The sequence below is a fragment of the Galeopterus variegatus genome, unplaced genomic scaffold (genome assembly GCF_000696425.1).
Source record: "Galeopterus variegatus unplaced genomic scaffold, G_variegatus-3.0.2 Scaffold7254, whole genome shotgun sequence".
NCBI classification, from domain to species: domain Eukaryota; kingdom Metazoa; phylum Chordata; class Mammalia; order Dermoptera; family Cynocephalidae; genus Galeopterus; species Galeopterus variegatus.
Window position 1 is genome coordinate 22248 of NW_007733365.1, and position 13432 is coordinate 35679.

The window sequence follows — 13432 nt, forward strand, 5'->3', positions numbered from 1 at the left end:
CCTTACTTCATTACTGTGCTTTGACTATCAGACCACATCCAAGTTTTGCCAATTGTCACAGTAATGTTCTGTATAGAAAATCCAAGTCACAATCATGCACTGCATTTAGTTGTCATATTTCCATAGACTATGTCAAATCACAACATTTGCTTGGTTTTCCCTTGACTGTATGACACAGACCCTTTTGATGATTACAGGTCAATTATTTTGTAAAATGTCTGTCTTAATCCATTTTTTAAAAAAATTATTTATTTATTACAAATACTCATGAGATACAAAGCTGATTGTCCCCCTTCCTGTCCATGATGTGGGGGCCAGATTCATACTGGGGGCATATCCATTACCAGAAATTACTTTTGTACCCTTTGTCCCCTCCCAATTATCCCCCGACCTCACTCCCCTTACCCATCTCCCCTCAACTCCAATTTGTAGCCCTAGGAATGTTCCCTCCCACTGTTGGATCCCTGCACACTGTGGTCTTTCTTTCCTGCCTTCCTTTCTCTCTTAGCTCCCACATATGAGTGAGCACATGCGGTATTTATCCCTCTTTGCTTGTTTCACTCAACATAGGGTTCTCCAGGTTCATCCATGTTGCTGCAAATGGGAGTATTTCATTCTTTTTTATGGCAGAGTAGTATTCCATAGTGTATGTATACCACAGTTTCCTTATTCAATCATCTATTGATGGACATTTAGGTTTGTTCCATATCTTGGCTGTTGTAAACAGAGCTGCGATGAACATGGGAGTGCAGGTATCTCTTCAACATGATGATTTCCATTCCTCTGGATATTTACCCAGAAGGATTGCTGGATCATATGGAAGATCTTGTCTTAATCCATTTTGTATTGCTATAACAGAATATTTGAGACTGGCTAATTTATTTATTTTTCCACTGATAAACAGTACATTTATTACCTTTGCAACATTTCTTTCATGTTGCAAATTTTATAGAGCATTACACATGAATTAGTTTTCATTAGGTTTTCCACATCACTGACATTTATAGGATTACACTGCAGTGTGAGTTTTCACATGACTTTTAATATATTGGTTAAAATTTTAAACTTTCCTGTATTTTAAGAACTAGTGAGGTTTCAATCCAGTGTGTATTTGAACATGTCTTTGTCAGTATATGAGCCAACTGAAGGCTTTTCCACATTCCTTACATTCATCATTTTTATCCAAAACAAAAATTTTTATGCTGTCGAAAGGAACTGGAACAAATGAAAGCCTTACCACACTGTTTACATTCACAGGGTTTCTCTCCAGTGTGAGTCCTTTCATGCATTTGAAATGAACTGGGACAGTCAAAGCCTTTCCCACATGTCTTACATTTATAAGGTCTATCTCCAGTGTACAGTTCCATGTGTCTTTGAACATTTGCAAGAGAAATGAAGGCTTTCCCACCTTTCTTACATTTGTAGGGTCTCTCTCTACTGTGAATTCTCTCATGTCTTTGACAGGAACTGGAATGACCGAAGGGTTTCCCACGTCTTACATTCATAGGACTTCTCTGCAGTGTAAGTCCTTTCATGAACTTGAAATGAACTAGGGCAGCTGAAAATTTCCCATATACCTTACATTTGTAAGGTCCATCTCCAGTGTGTGTTATCATGTGCCTTCAAATATCTGTGAGAGAAATGAAGGCTTTCCTACATTCCTTACATTCATAGGGTTTCTCTCCAGTGTGAGTTCGTTCATGTTTTTGAACAGAACTGGAAAAGCTAAAGGCTTTTCCACATTGTTTACATTCATAGGGTTTTTCTCCATTGTGAGAACTTTCATGAATTCAAAATAAACTGGTAAGGTTAAAGGCTTTCCCACATACTTTACATTTGTAAGGCCCTTCTCCAGTGTGCACTATCATGTGTCTTTGAAACTTTGCAGGAGAAATGAAGGCTTTCCCACATTCCTAGGGGTTTTGTCCATTGAGAGCCCTTTCACTCATTTGAAATGAACTTGGGCAGCCAAAGACTTCTCCACATACCTTACATTTGTAAGGTGAACCTGCTGTGTGTGGTATCATGTGTCTTTGAACATCTGGGAGAGACATGAAGGCTTTCTTACCTAATTCACATTCATAGGGCTTCTCTCCAGTGTGAACTCTTCCATGCATTCAAACAGAATTGGAAAACCTGAAGGTTTTACCATATTGTTTACATTCATAGGGCTTCTCTCTAGTGTGAGTCCTTCCATGATTTGAAAGGAGTGGAGGTAACTGAAGGTTTTCCCACATTGCTGATGTTTATATGGCTTTCCTCCATATTCCTGATTTCCATATGGTTTGTGTCCAGTGTGAGATCAGATGTGCATATTAAGGAAAGAAAACACATGAAGAATTTTTTACACAGATCATATTCACATGGCTTTACCCCTGAAGGATTTTTGTGGTTCAGATTAAGATTTGGAATCTCATGGAAGGTTTCTCCACAATGAAGAATTTCTTTAATTTCACTCACTTTCTCTACAATATTACACCTTACCTTAAATTTCTAATGTGATTTTTGTACTAATATCCAATGTTCTGGTCTTCCCATTTTTTTTCCTATACAAACCAAGTTTATAAACATTTTCCCCATGACATCTCTGTAGAGGTTTTCTGGGAATGATCCAGCATAGCCCATTCCTCCAGCATGAAGATGACACCCACATCCTCAAAGGCTATTGAGTCCATTTCCCAGGTTCTGGGTGGCCCTGTGTCCTCCCTAAGGCTATCGCAACCAGGACAAGTCACAGAGGACAGAGGCTGTGTCAGAGCCACCTGATGTCCTTACAGGCAGGTGAGACATGTAGACATGTGCCATCAGAATCAAGACTGGGTAATTTGTAAAGAATAGAATTTTATGTGGCTTGTGATCCTGGAGTCTGAGAAGTTCAGATTGGACAGTCCATCTAGTGAGGGCCTCAAGATGCTTCAACCCATGGTAGAAAGTGGAAGGGGAGGTGGACATGTACAAAGAGAAATCAAACACAAGAGGCTATCCTGCTTGGTTAACAAGCCTCTCCTGGGAAATAATCCAATCCCACAGGTACTAACCTGGTTTCACAAGAAAGATATCAATCCATTTTAACGACCTAATCACCTTTTAAAGGCACCGCCTCCCAACAAAATTACATTGGCAATTAAATTTCAACATGGGTTTTGGACATACCACATTCAAACCACAGCAACAGCCCTCAACATAGATTTGTCTTGTCTCTTCTAATGATTATGTTTTCATTTCGTGCATCTTTGGCAGTAATGTCATGGAAGAGATACTGTGTTCTAATTGCATTCCATCGGGTGGTACATAATTTTTATTTTCCTCATTTCTGATACTACTAACTTTAATTCCTCATTTAAGGAAGTGTCTGCCAGGCTTCTTCACTGTAAATTACTGCCTTCCCCTTTGCAAGTAATATTGTAAGGAGGTACTTTGAAACTATACCCTGTTCCATATCAAACTATCCATTTATTAATTTTTGTATTTTATTAGTGTGGACTCATGTTTTCCCATTTTATTTAATAAGTTATAGCCTATTACTATCATTATTTATGTTGATACTAAATTATTCCAGATTTGGTCAGTAGGAGCACCTTCCAGCTGGCTTCTGTGTCCTTTTGACATGTTCCTGCCCCTTTTTGAGCACTTCTTGCTTTCTAGCACAAAAAGATATTTCAAGCTCATCTTGTATTTTCACTGTTCCAGCCCTGTAATCAGTTATTTCTCAAAGGTGCCTTAGTTCCTTTAGTGGAGAAAGATAGTTCAAGTTGAGATCTACATGCTGGTGTGTTCACTGTTGTTGGGACGTCACACTCCTACTCAATGGACAGAGCTAGAGAATATGTGTACACAAGCACACACACATATTCCCATATTTACATCTGTCTGTCTGTCTATATAGAAAACCACATGTTTATAAATTTATTGATTTTCTCAATTTCCCTGTATGTGACCAATCTCTGCCTTCTACCCCAGCAGATAACCTCTTCAACCTACTTGAATTCCAACACCCTGCTCCAGGTACCCCTAACCCGCCTCTCCCACCACCACCTGCCCATGTGGGTGCCTTCCTCCTCACATGTTGGATTCCAATTCCCTATAACAGGTTACCCTTGTTTGGTTACCAACTTAGACTTGGGGACTTCAGACCAAGCAATTGATGCAGCACTCCCACTACTACCCCCAACTATGGGCACCATTCTCACCTTGTCCAGGCTCCAGCACTGTGTGTCAGTCATTCCCACCCTTCAAATTGTATAGACACAACCCTCACCTGACACCCTACATTGGGCCAACCTCTGCATGGACATCCTTCCGACTCAGCTCAGGCTTCGGTACTCTACTCAGGCCATCATTCCCATTGACAATGCTCTGTTCACACTGCTCAAGCTCTGATAGCCCATGGAGGGCTCCCCACATGCACAGGTACCCCTCGTCCCATTCAGGCTCCAAGCCCATGCAGTAGTTGTGCATGTGGATGTCCTTCTCACCATCAGGGGCTTCAGCAACCTGTCCTGGGCCACTGTGGCCGGCTCCTTCCCCACAACATGTGAATCCTTTGCTCAGCCTCGCCAAATAGTATTGAGACAGAACTGTTCAGGAAGAGAAGAAAAGAAGAGGGATGGGAAAAGGAAAATAAGAGGGGGAGAGAGAGAGAGAACTTAAAAAAGTGTTCTGAGACTAGGTAAAATGATGTAAAAAAAAAAAAAGGCAATTTGAAAAATCATGTTACATAACAACCAAATTGAGTTAGCAAGACTTTCAAGGCCAACAACATAAAACAAAATTTACAAAACTGATGCATGCTATGACTTAACTGAGAAAAATCCCTAAAATTAAAAATTTACAGAGAAATTATACTTACTGCTTTCAACTCTAAAGAGCTCTTATATTTTTTTAAATGGCAGTTACAAAATCTTTCAAAACAGTGACTATCAAACATTGACCATCTTTATTTTCCAAGTAATGTGTTATGATTTTTAAAAAATGTAGGACTGTTTTTGGAATGCTTGCATCTTTCTGGAGGAAATCTGAGAGGAAAGTAAATGTCAGCCTGACAGAAAAAAAGGAAGTAGTTTGGGCACTGTCGTGGGGAAAAATACCAATGCCTTTTACTTTTATTACCAAAGAAATGAAATTTCATTTTCAGAATTAGAATCTTTCTCCCTCTTTCTGTCAATGTAAACACCAGTGTTTTCTTTGCTGTGTGCTTTGTGTTTGTGCAAAGCCATTTGTAATGGCAGAAAGTGTTATTTCCAGATGTATCAACAGGTCCAAGCACAAGCATAACAAGGTATATTTAAGAAAAGAACTTCTTCATGTATTCCAGAGTTTTCTCTCATTCAATGATATAATTAATATTTTGGAAATGACTAAGGTGTGAAAATAAAGACAGGAGGAAAAAAATCATAATTTGAAAGTTACTTGTAAGTTGGCATAGAAAAGAGTTATATTAGGAGTTGTTGCTTGGAAAATTCTTGTTTAGTGATTAAACTCAAATTCTTCAGGTCTTTTAGTTCCTGAAATAGGAGGAAAAAAACTTATTATACAAAGGACATTACCATAAGTTTCAAAAGATTCTGATTTTGAATTTATATTAGCAATAAGAAGTGGAAAACTAAAGAAGTGATTTGAATAGTTTAATTTAAGACACTGCCACTGCTGCCACCCCAGGGGGTCCTGGGGCGGGAGCCAGAGGAAGCCGAACCCGGCCGCAGCCAGGTAAAGAGCATACCAAAAGCACCATTTCCATAAGCATAGCTGACCATAGCCACCACAATTCCCATGGCTGCCACAAAAGTGGCTAGTCTCTATAGCAGCAGTCACAGCCACCATGCAGATGGCACACCAGACACTGGACTGCATTGACACAAGGAGAGTCACTAGCGGAGACCACCCCCCCCACAAAAAAATGAAGAGGTCCTCTCTCTCCACAAAGCACACTACTCCAGAGTAATAGAAGAAGTATCTGCTCTAAAATAATAGTAGGGGACTTGAACACCCCTCTCTCAGCACTGGCCAGATCATCTATGCAACAAATGAACAGAGAATCAGTTAACCTACCAGAGGGAGAGAAGAAATCTATGGTTATTAGAGGTAGGGAGGGAGGAAGGGAGAGGGGGATGGGGAGAGATTGGATATAGGGGCATAAAGAATAAGTATGATTTGTAATAATGAATATGCTAGTAAAAAATAAAATTAAAAATATAAAATAAGGGGCCGGCCCGGTGGCGCACTGCTACAGTGCGCCGCTTGGGAAGCGCGGCGGTGCTCCCGCCGAGGGTTCGGATCCCACATACAGACCGGTTCCCGCTCACTGGCTGAGCGAGGCACGAGAACAACACCGAGGGTTGTGATCCGTTGCCGGACACGGAAAAAGACAAAAAGGAAAAAAAAATATATATATATATATATATATATATATAAAATAAAACACGTCTGCCTCAGTTCTTTGGTATTTATTCAGAATACATTCAGGCTCCTGGATAACTAGCTTAACCATCTTTCTCATTTTGCTAGCATTAGGAGTAACTGTTCCTTTAGATTTATAGGCCTTTAGAGCCTTCAAAAATGCAGGTACCTTGGGGCTCATGGGCAAAATCCTTAATGGCATAAAGTGGGCCAGTTGTTCCTCTAGATGCCTATAAGATCATACTTGCAGCAAATTGTCGTAATCCCCCTTAAGGTGTTAGCTGAGAGGTGGGAAGTTTTAATATAGTATCAGAGACAGAGACAATAATTTAGGGTAGAAAGTTGTCTTAGGACATCCCATGCAAGCGATTTATTGAGGTCATGCTCTCAGGAGACATGTACGAAGGAGTGAAGGAAGCAGATGAAGGAAAAATGTAAGCAAAGATGTGGTTTCAGATTTTGTCTCATCCTGATCCCGAGAGGTGCTCTAGAGAATCTGTCCTACCTTGAGGCAAGGGAGCAGGGCTTTTGCATCCCTGGGTTGTCCATCAGATGTGGGGGTATAACTTCTCAGGAACCTCTCAGGAAGCAACTTCCATCATCCAAGGGCAAATCTTGGAGAAGGTTTCAAGTGTGACCCATTAGAAGCAGCATGACTACCACTGGTAAAAAGGATACTGGGTGTCTGAACAGGGCATTAGCAGAACCTACTAGTCCATCCTCTGTTGCTCAGTTCTACTTCTCACTCCAACCTATCACAGCTTTTCAATGCTTCTGGACTCCTGAGAAAACTTACAAAAAGGGAGTTTGTGGAATGGGTTTCAGTCCCCATTGCTACAATTGATTCTGGGACCATAACAAATATCTGTTATCTCCATCCTTTACCCTCCATTCTTGATTCCTTTTGCCCACAGTCTGCTGGGCTAGGTGGCTTACCTGAGAGAGGGGAAATTGTAATATAATATCAGTGATAGGGACAATAGTTAGGGGTAGAAGATTGTCTCAGGACAACCTAGAAAAAGACCCTGAGATGAGGATCCTTGTGCAGGAGAAACCTATAGAAGACCCAGACCCTCATTCCTAAGGGTCCTGAACCTCTGACTGCCATATCCCTATCAGGTCTTGGTCATGATGGCTGGGCAAAGAAAAAGTAGGCCCAAGTGTACCAAAAGATGGTCCAAGGGGCCACCGGAGTGCTGCACATATTCCTGTTTCCCCCATTATGTTAGCAGCCCCACCTTCTCACAATGATCAGCATCAGTTTTTCCTGCCTGTGTGAGAACTCCTTTCTTAGCTACTGATCTTCTGGCAAAAAAGTGACCAGGGGGCAGCCAAAGCTTTAGGTTTGTTGTGATTCTTACTGTGTCCCCTGATGAAAGCATTTACCCTCCAGGAACCAGAGACTAAGATTGCTCAAGTCGATCACTGGGAGTGATGGTAAGTGGGTCATTCCTACTTCTATGCCTTGGGTAGACGCATACAGTCTAGCTGTTAGGGACACAGGGCCAATAAAAGCCATTGGTTACAATTCTGTGATGCATCCTAAAGGATAGTGCTCCATCCTCAAATAATGTCGTGTTTAAGCTGGGGTCTCAGCTGTGTCTTTAAGAGGTCATTCTACGCTTTGTCATGCCAGTAGCTTCTAGATGGTGTGGTATGGGTATGATCAGTCAAATTCACGGTCATGTGCCCACTGTTGCACCCTTCTTGCCACGAAGTGGGTCCCTCAATCAAAGTAATGTCATTCAGGATACTACGTACATGAATCAGACAGTGGGACTGGCTGAGGCACTGTGGACAGTAAAGGCAAACACCGCCCTGGAAGGCACATCAATCCTGGTCAGCATAAATGATGCTCCTTCCAGGATGGATGGGTCCATCTTAGAATGTGCTGTTGCTGGTATTGCCTTGAGAAGGAGGCAAATTCCTGGGCACTACCAAGCAAAGTGGCTTCAATCGCCCAGGGACAATGCTCCAGAAAAGGTTGCAGTGTGAGCAGTTACCAGTAGCACCTGCAGTATCCAGGAAAAGGAATTTCTGAGCATCTGGGCTTTTTAGCTCTTCATATCACTTCATGAAGAAGAAAGATAAAATTCTCAGATGGCCACCGATGCCAGCCTTGTAAAGTAATTGAGTGAAACATGCCATCTGGGAGTTATGGCCAACCTGGGAGCCTCTGCCCGGTCTGAAAGGGAAATGCCAGTTTATTATTGCCCGCGTGGTTGCCAGACCTTCCAAGTTCTCATGTGAATCTGACTATCTAGATTTATTTTCATGCAGACTCTCTCCATTTTTAAAATGGTGACAATCGCATCATCAGTTTTCCTAACAGAAAACAGATTAAATACCCAGATTAGGATAAGTGGAGGAGGGAGAATGGTGGAGAATGGATCTGCAGGAACAAATGGAAGATATCCAGCACAATGGCCAATTCAGAATTTTTAAACACTCGGGGCTAATAGTGTGCAGGCATTACGTTAGTCTGCTTGGGCTGCTGTAATAAATACCATAGACCAGGTGGCTTAAACAACAGAAATTTATTTTCTCACAGTTCTGGAGGCTGGAAGTCCAAGATCAAGGTGCCAGTATGGTTGGTTTCTGGTGAGGGCTCTTCTCCTGGCTTGTGGACAGCTGACTTCTTGCTGTATCCTCACATGGCCCTTGCTCAGTGCATGCACCCTGAGAGACAATGACCTCTCTGGCCTCTCTTCTAAGAAGGACACTATAAGAAGATCAGGGCCTCACCTTATGACCTCATTTAACCTTAATCACTTCCTTGGAGGCCCCATCACCAAATATAGCCACAGCGAGGATAAGGGCTTCAATATATGAATTCTGGGGAGACACAAACATCCAGTCCATACTAGGCATCAAATAAAAAAACTTAGGTAAACACGTGAAATATGTCCTCCCGCTAGCATCGGGATACCAGTGTTTGACCTCTGATACAAACAGCAACTTACTGCCTGCATGTAAGGTCGGCCCTGAACGCAGTAGGCTGCATTTATGGTCCCAAACTGTGATTCAGTGAGACAGTATTTGGATTACAATATTTGATTTACTGTTTAATTGCTTACCCTTACTTTTCACCTGTAAAAAGAAATCATGAGAAATCTGGAAAAATTTTAGAACTGGAAAACATGTTGCCGAGCTTTTCACTTGAGACGAATTGTCTGGTTCCACAAGTATTGACCTCGTAATTTTCTTGTTCTTTTGACCTCAAACTGAGCTCTGCATTCAAAAGCAGTATGCAGGGGCAGAGAGAACTAAAAACAATGTCGAATTGAGAATAAACATCAGGCATGTTGTCACTATCAGCAGCAGAGTAAATTAAGATGTCCCAGCTGATGTATTTCAGGAGAGCTTCAATCAGAAACCAGAAGGGAGCTCAATGAGCTTAAGACTTTGTTTCTCCAACAACCAAAAGTCATTGCTCTATCTCTATATTAACATCAAAGTGTAGTTAGCAAACAACTTCCATATCACCTGGAAAATTATTGGAAATACAAAATTTAGGGCCCTAGCCTAGACCCACTGAATCAGGAACTCTGGGTATGGGGCACAGCAATCTGTCCTACTAAGCCCTCCAGGTGATTCTGGGTCACACTACAGTTTGAGAACTATTGTTGTATATTAATGGGTTGATAAAAAGAGATGGACCAGTAGGAGAAGGGGAAGAAACTGACACCTTACTGAGCTTCAACGATGTCCCAGACACCTTATTAGGAGGCCCAGTGGCAGAATCAGGATATGAACCCAAGTCTTTCCAACTTCCAAGACCAGGTGTTCATTCCATTTAGTCAAATTCCCCCCTTAAAATATGTGTTAAGTATCTCTATTGAGCCAAGTGCTTCATATAAGTTATCTTATTTAATCTTTACAAGCACACTGAGAGGTAGGCTATGTTATTTCTGTTTTGCAGATGAAGAAAATCAGGCTTATGGAAGTTAAGTCACTTTCTCATGTGGCACAGTAAGTGGCATAGCTGGTATTCACACTCAATTCTGATTGACACAAAGCCCGTGTTCTCACCTGGCCTCCCTAAGCCAAGGTGTTTACTTAATTTTTGAATCATCTACCTCTGGTTGCCATTGCCCCACCTGCTAATCTGTTTCCATTTTAGAGGATCTGATCTTTCTCAACTGGCTTTCTTCTTCTGAACCATAGGACACAGGAAATGATTTGAATGACTGTTTCTCAATTCTCCCAAGGATGGCACTTAGCGAGTACCAGGATAGACACATGGTAGGGGGAGCTGATTCATTATACACAGTGGAAGCCTTGGGCATTAGGGCTTACTCCTCACATGGAACCCACATGGAGAAAGCCTAGAAGACATATGGAAAACCTTTCTTCTTAACCCATCTGGCAATTCACTTTACTCTCTTCTTTCCAAGGTCCTCTTTGTATATCTTTCTTCAGTCAGAAAATTTGCCAAGAGAAAGCATGTTGTAATGGAGAAAACACTGAGCTGGAGGTCAGGAGTTTTATTTTATTTATTTATTTTTTTCTTCTATCTTAGCTATGAGATTTTTTTTTTTTGCTGGGGTGGGGGTGTCAGGAGTTTTAAACGCAGCAACTCTGCTAGGTAGATGTGCCTCACTTGGTAACTCACTTTCATTCCCAAGGAAAAGGTGGTCTTGGATTAGTGAGTGTCAAGGACTACTCCGTCCACCTCTGGCAATCTACTGTTTGTGAAAGAAACTGAGCAGGACTGTCAAATCACCCTTCTTTAGTCCAATGAGGACAAAAGGGACTGATGAAGGAAATATACGCGTCTCACTATTGTGTGTATATGTGTCTTTATGTGGGAACCTTTGAATATTACTGCACATGATTTTCTTCTTGATACAATTACTTCTCCAGAGTTATTTTTGGAAGGATCTTCATTCACAAAGTGTTTTCATTTAGGATTGAAATTCGAATAAGGGGGAAAAGTTATGGTTACCCTTACAATTCCTGAGACGTCTTTATATTGTCCTGAATCTAACCTATTTGTGGGCAATTAATTTGACTCAGTTGAGTTTAATTCATCCAATTCTACTCTGCAGTATTTTGCCATGTTCATACCCAGTCAACAATGTATTAACTAGAAAGCTAACTAGAAATTCTATTCAAGTGCAAAAGGCTAGCACCATGAGTGACATTAATTAGGCCTGCTGATTAATACTTTCAGAGGTTATGGTGGAATGTTCCTTAGTGGGAAATTCCATTTTGGAGGAGTAGAGTCTGAACTATAGGAAAGATATAAAGCTTTTCATATCTCTAAAGCCTCAAAGTAGAAGCCATTTTTGGTAGGCTTTTAAAAAAGTATTTGTCCCAGAAAGAAGACAGTAAAAAGTATTACCTTTTATAATCATTCATTATATATTAGTCTATACATTCATCAAGTTTTTTAAAAAATCAAGCAAATCTAGGCAAGTGTTGCATATTTTTGTAGAAAATTAGATTAGTCAAAACAAGACTCAGAGAATGTTTCAAATCTTTATCAACTGAGTTGTTTGTAGGTTCATCAGAGGAGGATTTAAATGACCAAAGGGAGGGGCAGGGAAGAAAAATCTCCTAACTCTTAACTGCTTGCAGCTGCTATCTTAGCATAGAGCCAATAAAGATTTATAAACAGTACATTCTTTGTTTCACGCTGAGGTCCCTCAGTATACAGAAAAGAGAGTGAAATTCAGCATGGTTACTTTCAACCTAGGACATTTGGGGCCAAACTTACTATTTATGGAAAACAAAGAATGAGAAAGCATCAGTATTTGAAAGAATTGTTATCAATAAATAATTGGAGTAATCTTTTATAACCATCTCCAAGCTAACCAGCTACAATATTTACATGCTAATAAATACTTCTGCTAAGAAGTTTTTAATCTGTACAGACATTAGGTCAAAAAAAGTGTAAGTTTTTGCCAATGTTGCAAATGTACAAATTTGCCAAAATCGTCAAAAACTCTCCCAAATAAAATCAGTGTTCCTTCTCTTTTTAAGAATTGGGAGCCAACGAGCTTCAGACATGATTAACTGTGAGAGTTAGACTATACAGACATGAATACTAAATATAAGTATGTCATTTGTATATAGAATGTTCTATTGCGATTAAGTAAAATTAACAAAGTTTATATGGCGTGTTTGAAATGAAACATAATCCTGATTGGGCTCACTGATAGGTAGACATAAATAAGTACCTGTTAACATTAATTACTATTTTTTAGTTTTTATTAATCCTCTGCGTATAATCTATTACATAATTTTGACATCCGTTCATTCATTTATTCACTCAATAAGTGTTTACTGAATACTTACCATGTACCATGCACCATGCCAGGCAAAGAGAATACAAGTAATAGGACAGTTAAGATCCCTGACCTTTGCATCTCAGTGGGGAAAATAAACAGTAAACAAGCAAACAACTAAGTAAAACTAATGACTTTTAAACTGAGACTCAAAGGACGAGAAGGAGTCAGCCCTATGGTGAATCAAGGAAAGAACATTCCAGTCATCCTGTAGTGATAGAAGCTGGTGTGACTGGAGTAGGTATGAGAGAGAGGTGCACTGAGGGAGGAAGAAAGGGCCAGGCCACAGAGGACTTCGTATGACATGAGAAAAAGTGTGGAATTTAACATAATGGGAAGTCATTGAAAGGTTTTCAATCAAGAGAGGGACATGAGCTCATTTCTGTTTGAAAATGATCACTGATGTGATTTGAATGTGTACCCCAGTGTTCATGTGCTGGAAACTTGACCCTCAATGTGGCATTGGGAAGTGAGGCCTAAAGGGAGGTGTTTGGGTCATAGGGCACACTGCTCCCATAAATAGAGTGGGTTCATTATCATGAGAGTAAAGTTACTTAAAGAAGGACAAGTTTAGCCCACTCTTGCTCTCTCTCACCCTCTCCTTGCCCTTCTGCCTTCTGCCTTGGGATGATGCAGCAAATAGGCCCTCACCAGATGCCAGCACTTGACCTTGGACCTCCCAGACTTCAGAACTGTGAGAAATAAACATCCGTTCTTTATCAATTACCCAGTCTCAGTTGTTC

The 13432-nt window shown here is 40.6% G+C and overlaps 1 pseudogene; it reads right to left on the reverse strand.

The window, feature by feature from the left end:
• Positions 1 to 1178: 1178 nt before the first annotated feature.
• On the reverse strand, positions 1179 to 7915 carry LOC103607222 (annotated as a pseudogene).
• Between the last annotated feature and the right edge of the window lie 5517 nt (positions 7916 to 13432).